The following is a 13178-nucleotide window of genomic DNA, read 5'->3' as shown; positions in this document are numbered from 1 at the left end:
TCCGCATTTATTTCGTTGGTCAGCCATCACGGTTGGGTGCGCACTAGATCGCTGTTAAACCATCTTCTACGCCACAGTCCTCGTGTTCAACAAACATTTCTCCCGAATTCGCCTACCATGCACAACTCTCCACTTTCAAACCGAGCGCCGCTGTTACTTCCGGGTTTTTAGCGCCAAGCACTTGACGCTAGCGTGTGACGTCATGGCGAAATACTAGGTTTTAAAATAAAAATTTTCTTTTTTTTGTACAGTCTAAGTGCATGGGGTTATGATAGATCGAATGAGTATACCTTTATGTACTCACTAACATTTATGTTGATCATAAAATGTTGTTTTGATGAAGAAAACTGTTATTTTTTAGAATCAATTGGCTTAGGGCACTTGGGCAAACTACGGCCCGGGGGCCACTTGTGGCCCGTTAAACGTTTCAATCCAGCCCCCCAAACTTGAAAAAAATTAAATGAATAAGCCTTGTTAATGGTTTATTTTCTAAATACTGTGGTTTTTCAAAGACATATATATTGTTGTAATGCTTTTGTTCACTTTCGTTTAAAATTAAATGTATTTTAGGACTCATTGTGCCCCCCCCCTCCCAATCAAAAAGTTTGCCCATCCCTGGCATAGTGGATGGGCCGAGGAGTTTAAAAGGCACACATCATGCATTTTTCAGTCAGTTTTAGCCAGGGCTTGGTATGGGGAAGACCAGCTGGTTTACATGTAATCATTAAATTTTCCCAAGTTTTATTTAAGTTAATTGGACAAAACAAAAAAACGCAATATTCTTCTGCCAGAGAGTATGTAATATTCTTCTGCCATTTTATTGTAGAGGGCCATTTTGAGCCCCTAACAATATTATTCAACCAAGAGATCATGAGTCGTCGCCCACTTACTTTCTGAAGTCAGCTGGGATGTCACGGCTGTGACCCTCGTGAGGATAAAGTGGTTCAGATGGAAAAGTAGGACTAAGGGCTTTTTCTCAGGTTTCCATGCGCAAATCCATGTATATTAGGTTAATTGGAGACTCTAAATTCTCTACTCATCAAATGACATTCGTGACCCTGATGGATAGATAAAATAGATTATTAATCTGCCATGGGAAGTCCAAGGTGTCTGGTAGAAAGAAATGCATTCATACACTCATTACACAGTCAACCAAGCAAAGACACAAAGCCTAGGGCAGGGGCGGGCAAACTTTTTGATTGGAGGACCACAATGGGTTCTAAAATATGACAGAGGGGCCGGACCAGGAGCAGATGGATGGAGTGTTTTGGAAACCTCACCTCATCTGAGAAAAAAAATACATTTAATTTTAAATGAAAGTGAATAAAAGCATTCCAACAATAATATTTGTCTTTGAAAACCACAGTGTTTAGAAAATAAAACATTAACAAGGTTTATTCATTAAATTTTTTTCAAGTTCGGCGGCCCGGATTAAAACTTAACGGGCCGCATGTGGCCCCCGGGCCGTAGTTTGCCCTCGCCTGGCCTAGGGCATAAACACATACATGTAATATCCAATCCGCTTATTCTCACAAGGATAGCGTGCTGGAGCCTACCCAGCTGTCAACGGACAGTAGGCGGGGCACACCCTGAAGTGGTTGCCAGCCAATCGCAGGGCACGCAAAGACGAACAACCATCTGCGCTCAAACTCACTCACAAATGCAACCTCCACACAGGAAAGCTGGGTCCCGGGATCGAACCCTGCACCTTGGGACTGCGAGCCGGATGTCCTAACCAGTCTTAACTCATTAAATACCAGCCATTTTCACTGGAGCAACCCGCTCAATCCCAGCGTTTTCCTGGGTTTTGACTAATATTGCAAGGCCCACAGAATATTGTATTCTAATGCTATATAGACATGGAGCACACCCGAAGAAAGATGAGACTCTCTTCTTTCAACAGAAAAAAATGTTTGTTCCTATCTTTTTCCATTCTTGAGCAATCGGCATTTGAAAATAGCTAAATTTCATGAAAACTCCAATCCCTGGGGAAAAAACTGAGAAAATGAGCTTTTTGTAAACTGATGCATTTTGACCATAATTTGAATTTTGACACTATTATTTATGGCTTTTATGACACCTCTAACATCTAAATAATGCATGCCTTCTATAAAATAACAAAAAAAAGCACAAAAAATGTTTTTGATAAAATAAATTTATTTGCACATAACACTAAACGACTGAACTGTTGAACTATGTACAAAAATGAAATACATCAGTGTCATACATACTTTTTTTTTGTGTGATATAAAATAAAACAGTTGCCTTGATGCAAGGGCACACAACATAGTTCACACCACATTCTTGTTTCACTCCGTTTGCCTTTGCACAAACAGACCCGACACTTTCGTTGTGGTCTGGCTTTGCTGGTCCGTGGAAAATAGGCGAGCTTGTGTTTGTCCACTGGGGTTTGTGTGAAAATAATTGTCTGGGAAGTGATTGCTGGCATCCGCGATGTGCTGCAGAAGCTCATCCGTGAGAAACAGCTGCAGGAAATCAGCTGGCTCCTCAGACTCCAAATGGGCAGCGGCATTCAGTGGTCCAGGGGTTGCTGTAAAGTCGATTTTCCTCGGTTGCCATCCAGTGTGACGCCATCCGGAACCACTGCTTCCTGATGCACAACCTGTAAATTACAGAAATACAAACAATTGGAAATATATATTTATTGCTGCATTTTATTGCTGGCGTGTGAAGTTTCATATTATAATTTACCTTTCTTTACACCAACAAGACGAGGAGGAACTTTCTTGCCGCGGGATGCACAATCTGTGAATTTTAGAAAGTATGCATGATTACCACACCATTCAGTATTGTTGTTTCCTCGTCGGGGAGGAGATGCGCTCGCGCGTAACTGCACATTTACGCGACATTTTCTGCCCGCAAGATGCATGATATGTACAATAAAAGCATGAGGGCTAAAACCACATGTTCAATGGTAACTTGCGAGCGTTTACTTCCTCGTCGGCGAGGACTTACGCTCGCGTGTAATTGTGCAATAGGCGCCCGGACGAGAAAGTCAGCGAGCAAGCTTGCGTCTAACTGCACATTTACGCGACATTTTCTGCCCGCAAGATGCATGATATGTACAATAAAAGCATGAGGGCTAAAACCACATGTTTAATGGTAACTTGCGAGCGTTTACTTCCTCGTCGGCGAGGACTTACGCTCGCGTGTAATTGTGCAATAGAGGCGGCCGGATGAGGAAGTCAGCGAGCAAGCTCGCGTCTAACTGCACATTTACGCGACATTTTCTGCCCGCAAGATGCATGATATGTACAATAAAAGCATGAGGGGTAAAACCACATGTTCAATGGTAACTTGCGAGCGCTTACCTCCTCGTTCGGGGGGATCTGGTGAGGACTCTCAGCTGCTTTGGCTATTGTCCGAAGGCAGGCGATGCAGGCCGCAAGGCACGCGCACCCTCTTTAGACGCCGTTTTGTTGTGACGACGACGAAGCGTCATCCTCTCAACCAAAGCGTCTCCATCGCCTTGATGCTTTTAGGAAGCTTTTTTTTAAAAAAAAAGCATTCCTCGATCGTCATTTGCTTGGAGGATTTCATTGCTAACGCTACTAATGCGACTGCTGCTAGTGCTGCCGATGCTGCTGCTACCCACGCTGCTCTCCACACTTATAAGTCTACCCCAGGATCCCGCCCCCCCATTTGTACCTCTGGCGCAGATTCAAGGCGGATCTTTTGCACCTCTGCCCCCTGCTGGGTGATTTTTACATGATTCACAATGCGGACAAGGCTGATTCTCAGTCAGAGGTTGCATCAGACCCTTATGTACACTATGACGTAAAAAAGACAGGAAACGTACTTATACGTCTTTGGTAGAGGGCGCCATTGCATTAAAAGACGTCTTTGTACGTCTAAGGGAGTAAATGAGTTGAACAAAGTACAGGGTCCTTCACCTGACTACAGATGATCTTCTGGGGACTTTATTTGGTTTTAATCACTTTTGGGGTCTGTATCTATGCACACTCCCTGGTTTTGCTACCTTCCCGGGTACCACATACACACTGCTTAGTTTCTCTGCCTTCGTGGGTACCACATACATATTGCTTGGTTTCTCTGCCTTCCTGGGTACGACATACACACTGCCTGGTTTTGCTACCTTCCTGGGTACCAGTCACACAAACGTCAGACGACTCAGCACATACCGACTGTCTCAGCACTACACACTTTCACTCCAAGGCAGTGCTGTGAACCAACTTACTGACAAGAGGTAGTATTTAGAATTTTAAAAAGTGCTTGAAAGGTTTTGTTCATGTAAAACCAACAGATTATGACATTATTATTATTATTTAAATCAGTATTAAACAGCATCAGCATAGGTTAAAGATATTATACAGACTATATACGATAAAAAAATACTAAACCACCCTTGCTTTTCCGTCATTTCTTGTATAAGTTAACACACAGATGTATAACATTTGTTTATACAAATATAACGATTAAAAAGTAGCTGATTAGAGTTTTAATTTTGTATTCATTAATCTGTAATAAAAATGGACATATTTTGGTTAATAAAATTAACAAGAAATAAAAGTAAAGGGTGTTCTAATACTTTTTTCAAGATTGTCCTAACATACATTTACTGTTTACAGTATATGTCTTCGGAAGAAGCGCAGCATTAGATTTTTTTTTTGTTCTCTCTCTTTGACTTCTGAATTTGAATTTCTGTCACAGATGTGCTTGAATTCTATTTTGGATGATTTGTGTTAAACTGCACAAATATTTGAAGAGCCATAGAATTCAAGAATCACACCAGTGCTGCTACTCCTCCGAACGGGTGAACGCCCTTGATTAACAACCTGCGTTGAGGTGGCTTTTGAGATTCGTGGTGTGGGAGAAAAATCTCTGAAGGCATTCTTAGACTTCAAGAGAGGGTCCACAATTTTCAAAGATTCACTTCCGTCTGAATCAGAGGCCTCACTTGTATCCGGAATATATTCATCTCCACCGTCATCTGAGTTGGAGTAATAATGCTTCTCCATTCCAAAGTCAGCCTGTTTTTTTAATCTAAAAAACAACAACAACAACGAAATATAAAGGATAGAAGGCAGGAGACCAATAAAATATATGCAATTTGCTTGTAAGATTCCCTGAAATCTATATGGGTTGTTTACCTGTATACTTTTGGTCCTCCTGAGCCTTGGGATAGTAATATGGTCTGGGTCTGAGGCACAAAGTTCAGGGGCAGGATTTGACAATGATTCGTCAGAATCTGTGTCGTTATTCCAAGGAAGATTCAGCCCATATTTTTTGTCCAAGGGAGGAGACTGGGTTGCATCAGAGTCCAAGAGAAAATTGAGAACCCATTAAATACTTAATCCCCAGAGGAATCTGCACAGAAAAAGGTCTTAATTCTATTTGAAAAAAAAAAAAAACTAAAATATTGATGAATGATATTATGACAAAATAATGTCATAAAATTAGAATGATTTTAGGAAATTATTTGCAAAACCAAAACATTGTGGTACGATAATAATGCATATAATTATTCTACGCAGCTATATTTAACAAAAACACTTAATTGACCGTAACAAAAAGCTCCCGGGAGGAAAACTACATTAAATGTTTTTTTAACAGGGCAGTGAAAATATTGGAAAATAAAAAAAATAATGAATAAAATAATACGAAAAAAGAATTCAATGTGTATCGATGGACCCATATGAAATACTTATATCGCTATGTACTTATCAGCCATATCGCCCAGCCCAATATGTAACTGCAACTTCAAAACCTCGGGCCATAACAGGATTGTAACATGGGATGCATATCTTCATTCCTAAATTTGTAGATCCCGAGGAGGCTGCTCAATGGTCCTGGTAATGTAAACCTCAACCAATTCGGTCACAGCCAATGTTCTCCATCCTTGTTAAGAAGTTTTGAAATGATTTAATAGATATACTATTGCAAACTATACCAGAATTTTATACATTTTAAACTTTTGATCACAATTTTACCTATTTTCTAAAAATCTGAAGAATCCACATGCCAAATCACCTGCTGTGGACACATAGGTTCTGTTCTGACAGATAATTCAGTTACAGGTTGTGTACTTAAAGCCAATAAGAGGGCAATGCAGCAGTCGACAGCCTGACGAAAGCTTAAGTCTCCCAATGAGAGAACTGTAGTGGCTGGTAGGTTCTTAGATTGTAACATAGTAAAGACATACACTACGCATAACTGTATATCATATGATGATGAGGGAAAATATTATTAGCTACGATTTATGTCCAGATATATTAGAAAACTTGTCCAACCAGCACAGGTCTATCTAACTGTAATTTTAACATCTCAAGACACGACAGGATGACCACATGATACGCATACCTCCTTTTCAGAGTCTGTCAAACCTTGAGAAGGCTGCTTCGATGTTCTGGTGGCATCAACCTCAGCCGATTCAGTCATTGTCGGTTGTCCTCCATCCTAATGAACAAGTTGAATATTAATTTAATGAATTCAAAAAAAGAAAATGGATCAGAATTTTACACATTTTAACGAACAAGTTCACGAATGAAACAAAACCAATTACTTTAGCGCATGACAATTAATCTTCAGTAGAGATATGTTGTGACTGATATTTCAGTCACAGGTTGTCTTTTGAACGCCACCAGGGCCGCAATGGAGCACAGGACAGCCAAAAGTCTTCTTGTCGGACAGCTGTAGTGGCTGGTAGGTTCTAAGATTATAACATAGTAAAGGCACATACAACTCCTAACTGTATTTCATATGATAATGAAGGAAAAGATGATTAGCTATGATTTATGTCAACAATAAAAATGGCTCTACGGGGTCCCCACGAACGCAAACCTGACAGTTGGGTGTCAGATGGCCAACATACCTGACTCGCAATTCAACTCAACTGGACCCCACAACACAAGAAAAAGCTGAGTGAGCCTCAAACCAGACATACACATTCACTGACAAATATCCTGTGACACCAGATATATTAGAAGTCTTGTCTAATCAGCACACGTCTATCTAACTGCAATTTTAACATCTCGAGACACGACAGGATGAGCACACGATACGCATACCTCCATTTCTGAGTCTGTAAAGCCTGGAGGAGGCTGCTTCGATGTTTTAGTAGCATCATAAATTTATTGAATTAATTATATTTGAGGTTGGATTAGATTTTTACACATTTTAAGCCTTAGCCACCCAAAACAAAACATAAGCTCATGAATGAAATAAAACTAATTAATTTCGCCCATGCCAATTAATCTTCTGTAGACACGTGTTGTGACCAGTGTTGTTTTTGGCAGGCATTTTAGATTTTGTCCAAGTCATTTGGACAAAGTGCTGATTTGTTTACATCACATTTAGTCATCCCAATTCGTTATAGTTTTAGTCCAGTTTTAGTCAACGAAAACTAAAAAAAGGGTTTTAGTCCAGTTTTAATCGACGGAAACGCAAAAAAAGTTTTACCCTAGTTTTCGTCAATTTATTCACAAAGGTTTTAGTCCAAGCGGCACGGTGGCCCAACTGGTTAGCATGATGGCCTCACAATATTGAGGTCGTAGGTACGATTCTGGCTCCGGCCTTCCTGCGTGGGTTTCCTCTGGGTAATCCGGTTTCCTCCCATATTCTTAAAACATGCATGGCAAGTTACTTGGACACTCTAATTGCCCCGAGGCATGAGTGTGAGCGTGGATGGTTGTTCGTCTATGCATGTCCTGCGATTGGCTGGACACCAATTCAGGGTGTACCTCGCCTACTGCCGAAGACAGCTGGGATAGGCTCCAACACCCCCCGCGACCCTAGTGAGGAGAAGCGGTACAGATAACGGATGGATGGATGGATGGATGGGTTTAAGTCCATTTGAGTTAAAACAAGGCATTCAAGGTTTCCACCCAATAACAAAGACTTTTGGATGGACTACTAAGGATTCTTCATTACAAACAGAAAAAAGTGGCAACAGTGGAATCAATACTCACTACTCCAAAATAAGCAGAGAAGCAAAACATTTTGTTGGGCAACTGTTGTGGCTTTATTTCACTAAAAGCAACATAAAATAATTTATGAACCACATGCTAACAATTTTGTCTAGTCAACGAAAAAAATTCATGTACATCACGTCATGTTTTCGTCATAAAAGAACCTCGTATAGCTTGTCATCGTCATTAAAAAAGGGGCGTTAACGAAGTATTTTCGTCATAGTCATCAGTGACGAAAACAACACTGGTTGTGACTGATATTTCAGTCCCAGGTTGTCTCCTGAACACCACCAATTGGGCAAGGGAGCGCAGGAAAGCCTGGGGTCTTCTATTTTTACAGTATAGAAAGGCTAAATATCAAATTGAAACAGTGTTTTATATCATGAATATACAGGGTTGGTGCTGGTTCTGGTAGGGAAACCACAACATAAAGATGTCCTTAATTAGTCCCACAATGGGGATATTTGCAATATGGCATATGATGGCCTAACAGGGCCACCGCCCAGAAAGGAGTAACGCAGAACTTTGTAATACTGTCACTCCCTGACCAGTTCGTTGTTCCTGCAGAGCCAAACTTTGACTCAGACCCACAAATTTGAATTACAGATAGTGGACAATGGAGAACTCCCCCAGTCAGTCATCATGTTCAACTTCCATAGAAACTTCACATACATTTATTAGATTGCCAAACTAATTGGAAACTACATCACCAGAACACCACAAGTGGGCTCTGTTATTGTACTTAAAGATGCATCTTACAAACCTGTGTTCTCCAAGGCCAGCTGGTCCATAGTCTTAAGTTATTTCTTCGCCAACATCAATGTCTCGGAGCGCAAACAGACAGAGGTGTGGTCTGTCCTCTGTTGTCATCTTCTTCATTTTACAGTTGGGGTGCATGTGGTCATCATTAACCAGTCTTCCCAGACTGCCATCTTCTTGAGCTGCATCAACACTTAAAATAGATTAAAAAAAAAAAAAACAATTATTCAATCAATGTCAGAAATTAATCTTTGAGACAATCTTGTGTACACAAAACATAAAAATAGGAAATCCACAATTTTTAAATCTAAATCAAATCATACAAGAAATTTCTATTGGAATCAGACCCTATTAACAGCTTGTCTTTGAGACTTCATGATCTATATTTTCATTTGTACAGATTCAACGCATGAATAAAAGTAATTATACATTTTTGCTTAGAGAATGATTTTTCCCCTAACACTTATGGGATGAGTATGTGTTTATTTTTTTAAATAAAAACAAAAATAAGATAACATCTCAATCTTTGCCTCACCTCCAAGTTTTTTCTTGCCGGCGGAAGTCAAACAAAAAGACAGTGCCTCTTCCATCCATCTTCCTGCGTTGAGATTCATCAGAATCTATCAATTTTCCTCTGTACTCCATAATAAAGAATAAAGTCGTCTTTCCTGAAAGGGGCCTTGGTAAATACTCCTCGACCTAGTTAACAGGGAAATCAAGTTAGCTTCGTCATATTTTTAAGCACACAAATAAGGAGTCATCATATTCATTTGGGCCACTATACTAATGTAGGGTGGTTTGAAACATTGCTTCTTGTGAGGGATAGAGCAGAGCCCTTCTTTATGATTTTAAAGGAACAGACCAGCCAAAATTCATTTTCCAGCATTGCATTAGCCAGTATGTATTAGGACTGAAAGTACAAATGTCAATTGCACCTGGTTACGTAAAAAAAAAACTTTAAGATTATTTAGTTTCAAAACAATGACATACACTGTACACAGTCATATTGGATCGCGTCACGTGATCTCTGTGACGTATTACGTGCTTTACACTAGACTATCAATATCGGACTTGTTCACCGGTCTATTGTGGTATAAAAATGCCGGAGGGCGTCATCAAGTACAGCCTTAATTTAGATAGAACTCCTACCATCAGGTTTCACACTCACTGAAATAACTTGAAACTGACAAAAGTGGCAAAAGAAAAGGTCAAGACACTCTTAATGTAAAATAACCACTTAAAAAACGATGTCAGCTTGGTTATCAGAAAACAATAATATATCTTAGCAAAAGCGTTAACATCATACCTTTAAATTAGTTTATATACTTCGCTTCTAACTCTGCAGTCTTGTCCAGACCCTTGACTGCATGTTCAATAGTATCCTGCTTTGGGGACTTCCTGCATCTCAGGGAAGGCATTGTCTATTCTATAAAGAAAAAAGACAGTATTGTGTTGAGAATTATTAATACTATGGGCTAAATGGAGTTTTAACAATATCAGTGTAAGAAAAATAAATTATAAATTAAAAAAATATCAATTCCTCCATCCCAATTAACGATTTCAACCATAATAGTTTATATTGAAGTTTAAACAACAGACACAGACAGATTTATGCAGTGCGACTACAAAAATCTTACCAAAATTGCATTCACAGTAACCTTTGCTTTAAGAATCATGTAATTAACCAGTGAACATCGTGTCTTACACAAAAATTAATGACAGAAATTATCATGGTACTTGCATTCTGTGGTTCTATAACAAAAGTGCAAGCTGTTAGCTCCGCAAAGCTAACGCAACAAGCTAGCGTCCCTCGTGCTCACATTCAATGCAAACCTGACCACCGGATGACAATACGCGTCGGTTTAGTTCTTTAAATGAGTAAAAGCACCATGACGTTTTATAATTATTCAATGCTTAACTGGAGCTCGTCAATTATGTCGATGTAGGAGCACATGTTTGCTAGGCCAGTGTTGTAGGCCCACATCCATGGTGCTACTTTGTATAGTGTTTTCCACACAACTATCTCTAACTATGAACAAATGCACTCGACGCATGTTTTGAAAAAAACCCAACGAAAAACACTTACCTCTCCGTTTCAACAGCAGTTCGAACTTCGAAGTGGTGATATTCTCCAGCGTTAAGCACCTGCTCGAACTGCGAATAGGTCAAATTCAACAGCGTCTTTTTTCTGTCTTAATAAGGACGCGATGAGAGGAGGAGCGCTTGCCTTTTCGTCAGCACGCCCCGCGCGGGTGGTGCTGCTTTATCACTCTCTATCTGTGCCCGCCCGCCGGCACGTCGATAGAAAAATAATATTCCTTCAAACATTACTTTCATCTTCTTAACGTTTTGTAGTGAATTTAACAGGTTCACCACTTTTTTCAAATACACCAATGGAAAACAGGTCTTAATTGAGGAAACATACAAAGAGCGTCTCACAAACACCTTATGATGAGCAATGTAATTTGATCACGTTTTTTGTCACTGCCTGGACGTTGGGTTCACTGGCCTGGTGGCAGTGGCTTGTAGACACTGTCACTGAGTGGGAACGGATCTCAAGGTGGGTCAAACTAACCCAAGCAGTGGATCGGTCCGTTTTTTAAATTTATTAATTTTTTTATTTTATGTATTTATTTATTATTTAATACAAGGGCTTCGGCTCACTACCAGTGGGCGGGACCAAAGAATTTGGGTTTCCTTTGAGCTAGGAGGCAGTCAAAGGCAGTCCAATCCCCGGCAACATAAAGCGCCTAGCTCTGGGGACATGGAATGTCATTTCTCTGGTAGGGAATGAACCCGAGCTGGTGTGTGACGAGACCAGTGGTTCTCAATTATTTCCTGTCATGCCCCCCCTACCAAGAAGAAAACAATTCACACCCCCCCACCACAATTTTCTTTTACATTTCGTACTAATGTACATGTTCTTTGCATATTAATGTTAGATTGTCAATAAAATATCTTACCTTAACAAAGCTAAATTGATAAAAATAAAATATCATTTTGAGAACGACTATTGTGAGGATCTCGAAACTCAGTACTCTGTGGTGCTAATATTGATGAGATGATAAATATGTTGAAGCCACAGAACAAAAAGATTAGATATTGTTTGGAAATTAATGACGTACATAAAGGAATATCAGCCTTGATTGGAGTACATTACTGCATTTAAATTTTTAATAAAAATGAAACAATTATTGATGTTATGACCACTATGAAGAATTTAAAAAACAATATATAGGGATAATTATAGTTTTCATTTTGTTATGTGTAGTCTGTTCATGTTGCATTATTTTTATGACAAAGACGATGGTTAATCGTAGGTTTGTTGCCCAAATGTACCATTACAACCTGATTAATGTTGAGAATGACGAACTCAAACTGGACACTGAAACGTAAAAACACATGGACTTCTTGCCCCTGTCCTCACACGTGCACACACACACACACCATACACGAAGATCCGGGAGGTAAGGACGGCTGTCCTACAGGATGCGGATGGAAGAACAACTGCAGCGGAACAATGCCAGGGATGTCTGGAGGGGCCTGAAGACCATCTCAGGCCACGGACAAGCAGGTAAGACCCAGAAGGGGGGGGGGCTTCAGTGGGCAAATGAGTTGAACCTATTTTTCAATAGGTTTGATCAAATGTCTGACCCCGCTCAGGCTTCCCTGATGCAGCCCCCACCCACCCCTCCTGCCACTGCGAACAAGACCCTCTCTCCCCCTCTCTCGCCCCTCTCTCTCTCCACAGGCTCCAGTTCCCAGCCTCATCAGACAACCACCACTTCCTCCTGCTCAGCCTTGTTCCTCACAACATCTCAGGTGAAGAACCAGCTGAGGAAGATGAAGGCGAGGAAGGCGGCAGGCCCAGATGGGACCAGCTCCCAGCTCCTCAAATCCTGCGCAGACCAGCTGTGTGGAATCGTCCAGCACATGTTCAACCTGAGCTTGAAGCTGGGCAGAGTCCCCCAGCTGTGGAAAACATCCTGCCTGGTTCCGGTTCCAAAGACACCCCATCCGAAGGAGCTCAACAACTTCAGACCAGTGGCGCTGACGTCTCATCTGATGAAGACCCTGGAGAGACTGGTCCTCGTCCATCTGCGCCCCCTGGTCAGCTCCTCAATGGACCCACTCCAATTTGCATACCAGCCTGGCATCAGTGTGGATGATGCCATCATCTACCTGCTCCACACTTCACTCTTCCACCTGGAGAAGGCGGGGGGCACGGTGAGGATCATGTTCTTTGATTTCTCAAGTGCTTTCAACACCATCCAGCCCGCCTTATTGGGAGACAAGCTGGAGCAGGCGGGAGTGGCCCACCACCTCATCACATGGATTCACAACTACCTCACAAACCGGCCACAGTACGTGAGAACACAGGACTGTGTGTCTGACGTGCTCCTCTGCAGCACGGGAGCGCCGCAGGGAACTGTGCTGGCTCCCTTTCTGTTCACCCTCTACACCTCGGAC

At 41.1% G+C, this 13178-nt stretch overlaps 1 long non-coding RNA gene across 1 annotated transcript; it reads right to left on the bottom strand.

The window, feature by feature from the left end:
- Positions 1-2363: 2363 nt before the first annotated feature.
- Positions 2364-3663, bottom strand: LOC148315586 (uncharacterized). Its single transcript, XR_015840787.1, has 3 exons — positions 3333-3663; positions 2713-2766; positions 2364-2623 (listed from the first exon to the last, which is right to left on the bottom strand). It is a non-coding gene; the product is annotated as an uncharacterized LOC148315586 (long non-coding RNA).
- Between the last annotated feature and the right edge of the window lie 9515 nt (positions 3664-13178).

The sequence above is a fragment of the Idiotropiscis lumnitzeri genome, unplaced genomic scaffold, assembly GCF_059441095.1.
Source record: "Idiotropiscis lumnitzeri isolate Australia: NSW breed Sydney's pygmy pipehorse unplaced genomic scaffold, RoL_Ilum_1.0 HiC_scaffold_89, whole genome shotgun sequence".
NCBI classification, from domain to species: domain Eukaryota; kingdom Metazoa; phylum Chordata; class Actinopteri; order Syngnathiformes; family Syngnathidae; genus Idiotropiscis; species Idiotropiscis lumnitzeri.
Note: the sequence above shows the minus strand (reverse complement) of the source record. Positions and strands in the feature narration are given on the sequence as shown.